This window comes from Mirounga leonina, unplaced genomic scaffold, assembly GCF_011800145.1.
Source record: "Mirounga leonina isolate KUSES-001 unplaced genomic scaffold, KU_Mleo_1.0 Mir_239, whole genome shotgun sequence".
Classification (NCBI taxonomy): Eukaryota; Metazoa; Chordata; class Mammalia; order Carnivora; family Phocidae; genus Mirounga; species Mirounga leonina.
In genome coordinates this window covers 1,162,240-1,173,046 of record NW_023270624.1, presented here as the reverse complement: position 1 = coordinate 1,173,046, position 10,807 = coordinate 1,162,240, and positions in this window count along the sequence as shown.

Here is a 10,807-nt window from a genome sequence, read left to right as displayed (position 1 = left end):
TAGGGGCCACGGATGCAGAGCAGGCATGAGCTGCTGTCCACCCCTGTGCAGAACAGCCCAGGCAGTCTGGTCGATCCCAGTGCTGACAGTGTTGACCTGAAGAGTGACCCGCCTCACCCAAAAAAAACGGAGCACTCTCTCAACAACCCAGGCTCCACCCAGATGAGAAGTAATGTGAGACAGTCAAGATATCAAATATCACCCTTAGCCAGAATCTGGCCTCACTTGCAATGTGGCTTTCTACACCATCTCCTGACTTACCCTCCACCAGCCCCCAAAACCAGAAGCCATTAGGTCAAGACTAAGAAGGATGGTCACCAACATCACCATCATGCAACATTGTTCTAGAACTGCAAGACTATGCAATTAGACATGAGAACAGAATATGACGTTTAAATGTTCAAAAAGAGCTAATATTTGTGTATGATACCGTTACAGACCAGGAACACTCAAGAGAACTGACTGAAAGAAAAAAAAAATGAAACATAACAAGTCATTCAGTGAGCTATAAAATTTGTATCCAAAATTTATATCCAAAAATTCTATCCTCTAATTTGTTAGAGGAAATAGAAACAATGCCAGCTAGATGATGCAACAAAAGAAACTATATCATTCATGAAAAAAGGCCAAAAACTTTTTTAACTAGGAATAAACTATATGAAAAAAATTATTAACATAAAAGAAGGCTTATGGGTCGCCTGGGTGGCTCAGTCGGTTAAGCATCTGCCTTTGGCTCAGGTCATGATCCCAGGGTCCTGGGATCGAGCCCCGCATTGGGCTCCCTGCTCAGCGGGAAGCCTGCTTCTCCCTCTCCCACTACCCCCTGCTTGTGTTCCCTCTCTGTGTCTCTCTCCATCAAATAAATAAATAAATCTTTTAAAAAATAAAAGAAGGCTTAACTAATTGGACATATCTTGTTCCTGAACACAATATTGATACAAATTGTAAAGATGTCCTACTAGATTCCATAGTACCCCCCAAAATTCACATCCTTCCCGAAACCTCAGAATGCGACTTTATTTGGAAATAGGGTCATTGCAGATGTAGCTCGTTAAGATGAGGTCATACTGGAGTAGGATGGGTCCTTAATCTAAAACAACTGGTGTCCTCATAGGAAGAGGCCAAGAGACAGAGAGACGCACCAGAAAGAACACCATGTGATAGTCGAGGCAGAAATTGGAGTGATGTATCTACAAGTCAAGAAATGCCAGGAATTGCCAGTAACCACCAAAAGCTAAGAGAAAGTCATGGAACAGATTCTCCTCTAGAGACTTGAGAAAGGATGGTATCTGCTGACTTCTTGATTTTGGACTTCGGGCCTCCAGAAATGCGAGGGAGTAAGTTTCTGTTGTTCTGAGCCATGTAGATTGTGGTGATTGGTTATCTCAGTCCTAGGAAACTAACATAGATATCGATTCTCCCCCATATTAACTAGAAGCTTAATCCAATCCCAATCAAAGTCCTAACAAAATTTGGTTGGGCTCCAGGTTGGGTTTGGTTTACTTTTCTTTCTTTGTTTTTATTTGTTTAGGGTAGTATTTTGTTTTATTTTTTCTTCACATTGTTTTTGGAAAGGAGGATATTTATTTTTGTTGTTGTTGTTGTTGTTGTTTTGTTTTAAGAATCTTCTCATTTTATTTTTTTTTAAATTTTATTTATTTATTCATGAGAGACAGAGAGAGAGAGAGAGAGAGAGAAGCAGAGGGAGAAGCAGGCTCCCAAGGAGCAGGGAGCCCGATGCAGGACTCGATCCCAGGACCCTGAGATCATGACCTGAGCCGAAGGCAGACGCTTAACCATCTGAGCCACCCAGGCGCCCTGGAAAGGAGGATATTTAAAAGTCAGTCCAGGGACACCTGGGTGGTCCAGGGACACCTGGGTGGCTCAGTCAGTTAAGTGTCTGCCTTCAGCTCAGGTCACGATCCTGGCCAGGGTCCTGGGATGGAGCCCCACATCCGGCTCCCTGCTCAGCAGAGAGCCTGGTTCTCCCTCTGTTTCTGCCCCTCCTTTCTGCTCGGGTGCTCTCACTCTCTCTCAAATAAATAAATAAAATCTAAAAAATAATAATAAAATTAAATAAATAAATAAAAGTCCACAGAAATAGACTCACAAATACAAAGAATAAACTGATGGTTGTCAGAGGGGAGGGGGGTGGGGGAAGGGAAAAGTAGGTGAAGGGTGGTGGGAGGTGCAGGCTTCCAGTTAGGGAATGAATCAGTCACAGGGATGAAAGGTACAGCACAGGGAACATCGTCAACGTAAGAGCGTTTTATGGTGACAGATGGCAGCGGCACTTGAAACCGAGCGGGGACTGGACTCAGGTCCCCTTAGCCCTGACCGCAAGATCCAGCATTCTTTGGCTACCTCCGTTAAGAACAGCAACAACAAAAGTTACATAGCTCATGCCTCTTGAGGAGAACATCTTGCAGGAATGCGGAGGGAAGGTGCTTTCTGAGAGGAGGATGCTTTCTACAAAGACTGGCGAAGACTGGACCAAACCAGTCTGCGCCAAGAGGGACCCCAGTGGGGAACTTTCACTGCCTTTCCCCTCATTGTAATACTAAAAATCACGCCCAGAAGTGGAGACTTCACATGCAAATGAAACACGGTGAAGAAGCATGTTTCGTCAGCTGTGCCTGCGCGCCCACTTTCCTGGGATTCCCCGCCCCCCACAGGCCATACGTCACTCCTCTCCCGCCTCAGTCCCTTTAGAATGTTCCCGGCGCCTTTGTCGGGACTGTGTCTCCCTTCAGCTGCACCTGTTGCTCCAACAAAGTCTTGCCTGCGCTTCTTAATTTGGGGTCCAGCCTGGTTCCTACGGTTGCTGGGTCCAAGGACCCCAATCCGGTGACACCCTTGTAATGAACACAGGCACTTGTCGAATCACTCTATTGTACACCTGAAGCTAATGTAACTCTGTGTCAACTACACTTCCATTATAAAAATAAAATAACGGGGGCGCCTGGGTGGCTCAGTCGTTGAGCGTCTGCCTTCGGCTCAGGTCATGATCCCGGGGTCCTGGGATCGAGCCCCGCATCCGGCTCCCTGCTCAGCAGGGAGTCTGCTTCTCCCTCTCCACTCCCCCTGCTTGTGTTCCCTCTCTCGCTGTGTCTCTCTCTGTCAAATAAATAAAATCTTTAAAAATAAAAAAGGTGAGCCATATTCATATCATACTTCCTATTCCCCAAATAGCTAAGAAACGGAGGAAAAAACAGCATTGTCAAATGTGTAAGTCCCCCTCCCCCAACAGCACAGGGAAGAGGAGAATGATGCTCTTGGCAGACCCTATAGGTTGAGGAATTTCTGGAAAATAAGAAGGCAAGTGAGGTCCAACTTACAAGAGAAACCAAAACAGAGCAATGTCATGGTGAGGTGAGAATTTGCTTTCTCGCCAAACCTCTGTGGTCCTTCTTGCAAAGGGACCCGACACCCAAATTGGCAGGAGACCCGGGGCCAAGGATTCTCAAACGGGGCGCCTGGGTGGCTCAAGTCAGTTAAGCATCCGACTCTCGATCTCAGCTCAGGTCCTGATCTCAGGGTCGTGAGATCAAGCCCTATATCAGGAGCTTACTTTAAAAAAAAAAAAAAGATTCTCAGATAAAATCCAGCATTCTAGTAATAAAAAATATATTACTAATTTTCTTTCCATCTTAGAAGCCGTCTTCCATTTAAGAAGATTTTACAGAACTTCAGCACACTCAGGAATCCCTGAAATCCAAAGGCTTTTGTCCAAATAAACTGATGTAGAAGACGGAGCTGGAAGCTGATATTGTACGGGAAATCGCGTAAACCACCAGGGCGCTCCCTGAGGTTACCCCAGCCCCACCAAACACCACTGGCCATGTTTTGCTCACAGCTCTTTCCAAGAGGGAAAGAAACAATCAGGGGTGCAGGGCTACACAGACACCCCACAAAAGAAAGACACCGAGGACGCTGGCTTCAGACAAAGCCCAAATCCCTTTCTCCTTCTCTCTTCTACACGCGCACTTTTCCGAGAGTTCGTAAGCTTTCGATTAGCTCTCTTCCCAGAACTTGCCCCGCAAGGACTGCATCTGCTGAAATAGAATCATCCTCCTGACGACATCACTGAGTTTGGCCGAGTCCTGCTGATGTTCCAGCAGCCTGGCGTGTGCTTCGTGTTGGTTCCAGAAGGCTGTGATGGATTTTCACTTAGCACTTGCTCGGCCCCTTTCAGGCAGCCTGCAGAAACAGAGCTGGCCCCACCGGGGGAGCAGAACACACTGGTCTTGGCTGCTCTGTTGGAGACGGGCTCCGCGTGTTCTTGAGAAATAGGAGGCCAGGACCCCTTCCCGATCCTCGCCCCACGAGCAGCGGGCTAAGGAATACACACAGCCGGTCGCCACCAAGGAAGCAGTCACACCAGACAAACCCGGAGACATCCTCACCCCTTGTTGTTAAAATTAAAGCAACACTGGGGCACCTGAGTGGCTCAGTCGTTAAGTGTCTGCCTTCGGCTCAGGTCATGATCTCAGCGTCCTGAGATCGAGCCCCGCATCGGGCTCCCTGCTCGGAGGGAAGCCTGCTTCTCCCCCTCCCACTCCCCCTGCTTGTGTTCCCTCTCTCGCTGTGCCTCTCCCTCTCTCTCTGTCAAATAAATAAATAAATCTTTAAAAAAAAAAATTTAAAGCAACACTGATGTTTCATTTCACACCAACTGAGTTAGCAAAGGGAAGGAAGGTTACGTGACAGGCCTGGATACCAGCAAGAATGTGATAAGCGGGGCCCACTCCCACACACAGGCCTACCGAACTTTACCCTCCCCAGGGCCAGGGCCTGGGCCCGGGTCGCTCCCCATTTCCCTCGGCTACTCAGGTCATCTCTGTCGCTTGCAACCAGAGTCCTGACTGCAATGGGGACCCAAAACAGAGATGTTTCGCACATCCTTACAAAATTAGAGACAGCCTCAGCTTATCACACAGGGTTTACTAAACATACTGATAATAATACTAATAATGACATATCAGCACAACAGAAAGGGATGGGGCCTTAAAATGATAGAAAGACTAGGGGCGCCTGGGTGGCTCAGTCGGTTAAGTGTCTGATTTCGGCTCAGGTCATGATGTCAGGGTCCTGGGATCAAGTCCCACATGGGGCTCCCTGCTCAGTGCGGAGCCTGCTTCTCCCTCTCCCTCTGTCTGCCACTCTGCCTACTTGTGTTCTCTCTCTCTCTGTCAAATAAATAAATAAAATCTTTAAAAATTTTTTAAAAAGAAAAAAGAAAGACTAAGCATGTATATCAAATCATTATGTTGTACACCCAAAACTAATATAATATTACCTCTCAATTACATCTCAATAAGAAAATAATTCTTAGGGGCGCCTGGGTGGCTCCGTCGTTAAGCGTCTGCCTTCGGCTCAGGTCATGATCCCAAGGGTCCTGGGATCGAGCCCCGCATCAGGCTCCCTGCTCGACGGGGAGCCTGCTTCTCCCTCTGCCTGCCGCTCCCCCTGCTTGTGCTTGCTCACTCTCGCGAGCAATTGAAAAAAAAATTAAAAAAAAAAAAGCCTCCTCAAGATATTCACACACACACACACAGTAGCAATATGATAAACACTCACGACACCCAGCTAAGGGAAGGAAGAACCCAGAACGAGACCTAGTTCATCCTTCCAATGGGTAAGCAGTGGCCACCTGTGATGGGGCCAGAATGGGGCCTCTGGCTGGCCTTCACACAACCCTCGCTCTGCACCCTGACCTCGATGCCAAACGACCTGTGTCCACGGTCACCATTCATGCTCACTGTGGTTCTGAGGGAGGTACGTTTTGCAAATGAAGACACCACGGAGTCAAGAAGTTAAGTAGCTGGACCACAACCCCGAGCCTCAGCTCTCAAAGGTAAAGCGGTCCCTGAAGGGAGTGGGGGCGGTTCAGGGGCTTTTCATTTGCTGGCTTGTTTTCAGATTCCATTTTGGATTTTTCTGCCATCTTTTCTAATGAAAATAAAATCGATGAGAAATCTGTGGAAGGATTAGCACCAAGCTCCCTGTCTAGGAAACCGACCCCGATCCCTCCCGCCACGTCTGGGCTCACCACTCCGTCCCCTGTCCTCTTCGGGACACGGCTGTGGCTGGGAGTCCATCCTCGTCCGTGCATGAGGCCAGGCCGTGGTGGATGCACTGATGAGGTAATTAGCAACAGCAGGGGCAAGGGGCACAGAGGGATTCTCGCTGTAGGACCGCCCTCTGTCCCCAGGGTCCCCCAGGGGTCTCTCCTTGGCCCTTCCCCCCACTCCCCTACACTGATTAGGCATTCTACCTGGATCTCAAATCTACGTCCTCTTCCCCAAACCTAGCCCCCACTGCCCGGGTTCAGCCCTGGCGTCAGTCACCTGCTCTCCATTCTGAAACACTCTTTCTTCTGCTTGCGACTCCCCTATTCCCATTTCTCCCTGGCCCACCATGGCCTTCAAAGGAAATCCAAAAGTTCCACGTTCCCAAACACGCCCCTTTGCAATGCTGTTCCTCAGCCCGGCATGCCCTTCCCACTAGCTAGGCAATTCTGTTTTGTCTTAAGATTTTATTCACTTGGTTGAGAGAGAGGGAGAGAGTACAAGTTAGGGGAGGGGCAGAGGGAGAAGTAGACTCCCCACTGAGCAGGGAGCCTGACGTAGGACTCGATCCCAGGACCCTGGGATCATGACCTGAGCCGAAGGCAGGCATTTAACCGACTGAGCCACGCAGGCGCCCCGGGAATTCTGTTTTTTAAATAATGGCCTGGCGATGCCTGGGTGGCTCAGTCTGTTAAGCATCCGACTCTTGATTTCAGCTCAGGTCATGATCTCAGGGCTCACATGCTGGGCGTGGAGCCTACTTGGGATTCTCTCTCTCCCTTTCCCTCTGCCCCCACCCCACCCCTCTCTCTAAAAAACAAATAAACAAAAAATAGCTTTATTGAGATATAACTCACATACCATAAAATTCAGCATATAGCTCCATAGTTTTTTAGTGTATTCAGAGAGCTGCACGATCACCATCCTAATCAATCTTAGAACATCTTCATTACCCTCCCCCTACCAAAAAAATCCCATACCCATTAGACTCCACTCCCTTCCCCCTCCCAGCCCAAGGCAATCACTAATTTACTTTCTGTATCTACAGATTTGCCTCTTCCAGACATTTCACGTAAATGGAATCACATAGCTGGTCATTTATGACTGATGTATGTTACTGAACATGTTTCAAGTCTTATCCACACTGTTCCGTGTACTGGGACTTTGTTCGTTTATCTTGCCAAGTGATATTCTATCATATATAAATATGCCACATTTGGGGAGCCTGGGTGGCTCTGTCATGAAGCGTCTGCCTTCGGCTCAGGTCATGATCTCAGGGTCCCGGGATCAAGCTCCACATCGGGCTCCCAGCTCAGTAGGGAGTCTGCTTCTCCCTCTGCCCCTCCCCCACCTCATGCAGGCAGGCCCACGCACACACACACTCGCTCTCTATCTCTCAAATAAATAAATAAAATCTTTAAAAAATATGCCACATTTTGTCCTGTGCATCAGTGGATTTGGGATTCATTTCCCCTTTAGGACTACTGTGAATAATGCCGCTCTGAATATTCACGTGCTAGTTTTTGTGTGAACACATGTTTTTATTTTCCTCAGGTACCTACCCAGGAGTGGAATTGCTGGGTCCTATGTTTAACCTTGTGAGGAACGGCCACGCTGTCTTCCCAGCTGGCTGCCGTGTTTTGTGTCCCACCGGCAGTGTGTGAGGTTCCCAATTTCTCCATGTTCTCACCAACGCTTGCTGTTATCTGACTTCTTCATCCTCACCACCCTACTGAGTATGGAGTGGCTCCCACTGTGGCTTTAATCTACATTCCCATGAGAGCTAATGATATTGAGTGTCTTTTTATGTGCTCATTAGCCACTTGTATCTCTTTTTGTTTAAAAAATAGGTATTCCGGGGCACCTGGGTCGCTCAGTCAGTTAAGCATCCACCTTTGGCTCAGGTCATGATCTCAGGGTCCTGGGATCGAGTCCCGGGTCAGGCTCTCTGCTCAGCGGGGAGTCGGCTTCTCCCTCTCCTTCTGCCCCTCCCCCTGCTCATGCTCTCGCTCTCTGTGTCAAATAAACAAATAAAATCTTTAAAAACAAAGATTAAAATTAAAAATATGTATTCCTTTACAATATTTCATTTCTTCAATATCAATAGCAAATTTGTTTTGCCCCTTTGGCCTAGCAAAATTGCATTTCTCTCCTAAGATCCAGATATTACTTAACCAGCTCGCCACCTTCCCGTCACACACACACACACACACACACACACTCAAGCGCGCACGGCTTCTTTGCCATGTTCTTCCGTGTTCACGGAGCCCTCAACTACGCCATCACTCGGGGACCCTGTCACTCTGTGTCACAGCCTGCGTGCTTCCGTGTCAGGCTGTGAGCTTTCCAAAGGTCAAGACCTCACCACTCCTGTCTGAGTGCCCCGCCGCCAGGGTGGGGCTGGCTGGACTGGATGAGTCTGTGTTGACCTCAAAGAAGGGTGTCCTTGCTTTTCCGGGTGGTGCCTGCGAGGCAGAGAGTGGGTGTGGAGAAGCAGACATGAAGGTAAGAACCAGTAAGGGGGTTTCCACCTGGCATGACGCCCCTGAGCCTTCCTTTGGGTAACACACCCTATTAGCTATTCATTAAGTGCCTTTATGTAGCCCTGTTTCTTTCTCCAGAGGTATTTGGCAGGAGGGACTTAACAGATAAGGTTTGAAAGTCAAAACCAGTTCCCACTAACGCTCTCCCGGTGTCCTTTAGACACTATCACCAGCCATCGGGGTCTGTAATAAACACCCAGGGCTGAACAAAGCCTAGCAGGGCTGCCTCGTCAGGGCTCAGGAGGTTTTATGGGATCCCTGTGCTAATTAAAATTCACTCTCCCAGACAGCTGTGTTCTTTGGTGTCTTATGTACCTGAAAAATATATCTTGACATTTAAGCCATACTCGCTGGGATGGTACTACAGTGGCAGTAATAAGCACAAATTCCAACCAGAGTGAAAATGCTAGAGTCTGTGTTGAGGCTCGGTTTGCAGGGCAAGGACACCCAAACTCCTAAGGTTTGTCATTAATCCATCAGCATCCAGAAGAACAGCCCCTCTCCCTGTCCTTGGGATGACAAGGCCATTGTAACCCAAGGCCTCCTGCCCGCTCCTGAAATCTGAGGCCGTGACAACAAGAAACCACCTTTTCTGCTCTGCACAATTCAGGATGCTGTTATGGGCCAGTTGGCATCTGCCCAGCATGCAGCTCAGAAATTCTCCGCGCCACACAAGGTCAGGGAGCTGGGTGAGCAGAGTCTCCAACCCCAAGCCCGTGGCATCCGGCCACCCTCTCTGACCTGGGTCTGGGGGTCCCTGAACAGGATCCAAGAGCCGGGGCGGGGGTGGGGAGGCGGGGGGGGGTAGTGGAGAGGCACCTGGGCTACTGCCAAATCTCTGCTCCCAGGCGTCTCTCTCCTGGGACCCTGGCCTTTCAGCCACCCACACAGGAGAAAGTTCCAAAGGCCTCCTCCGCCTTCCCTCCCAGGCCCCCAGGAGAGAGCACCCACACGGCTCTATAAGGGCAGCAGGGTTTTTCTGTCTTTGGGGGCCCAGGCCGTGCATTCCTGCCCAGGGTGGCTTTGAAGCATGTGTAATGTGAGCCCCAAACATACTTCCCCGTCATGCCTTTGCACGCACTAGGGTTCGACCAGAGTGCCCCTCCCCAGCCGCTGGGACAGGGAGCGAAAGGGGACGTCTGCCCTGGAGGTTAGGAAGACCCACCATGGGCCTCATGTGTGGTGCAGGTGCGAAGGCAGGAGTGGTTGGAGACACCCCGGTTCGGTCAGCACCACCAGGTGTATACCTCAGGGACGGCAGGATGAAGTGATCCAGCTTTTAGGGGGCTCGCTGCTCCAGGAGCTTCCTATGTTGTCTATTTAATATTCTCCTTGACTCAGGACATTCTGACTGTGTCCTGGAGGCTGATCCAGGAAAATCCCACAGCCCCAGACTCCACCTTTACTCTCCTCCTATTGCTGTATTTGGGGGCCTCCCAAGGCTGTTGGAACTGTGGCATGTACAAGTCCCAGGCAAGATATTTGCTGGCTTGATCGCTAGGCACCCCATATGTTTTGTTGTGTTGGTAAATTGATTTTCTATCATTTTTGGGAGCACAGAAACACAATCGACTTTTTGTGTATTGATTATATATCCAGCAACTCATTAAACCACCTAATTAATTCCAGTTCTCTGTTTGTAAATTGGGAGGGGGGATTCTATTTATATAATGATATCATATATCAAACAGTATCAGATATCAGACAATCATTACTATTTGGTCGCCCTTTTTCTTTTCTTTTTAATATTTTATTTATTTATTTGTCAGAGAGAGAGAGAGAGAGCACAAACTGGGGGAGCAGCAGGCAGAGGGAGAAGCAGGCTCCCTGCTCAGCAGGGAGCCCAAAGTGAGGCTCGGTCCCAGGACCCTGGGATCATGACCTGTGCCGAAGGCAGATGCTTAACCAACTGAGCCACCCAGGCGTCCCTGTGTGTGTGTTTTTCTTTTAATCATGAGTGACTTTTGAATTTTATCAAATTATTTTTCTGCATCAACTGAGAATATCATCTGCAGTTTTCTGCCTCTGCCCGTTAATGTGTTGGATTCACTATAGACTTTCCACTGTTAAATCAACATTGAGTTTCTGGAATGTCACAACCTTGACATGAACTGTTGATATTCTTATCTATATTGCTTGGATTCACTGTGCTGATACTTTACTTACAAGGTTTTGGCATCCGTGTTCAGAAGT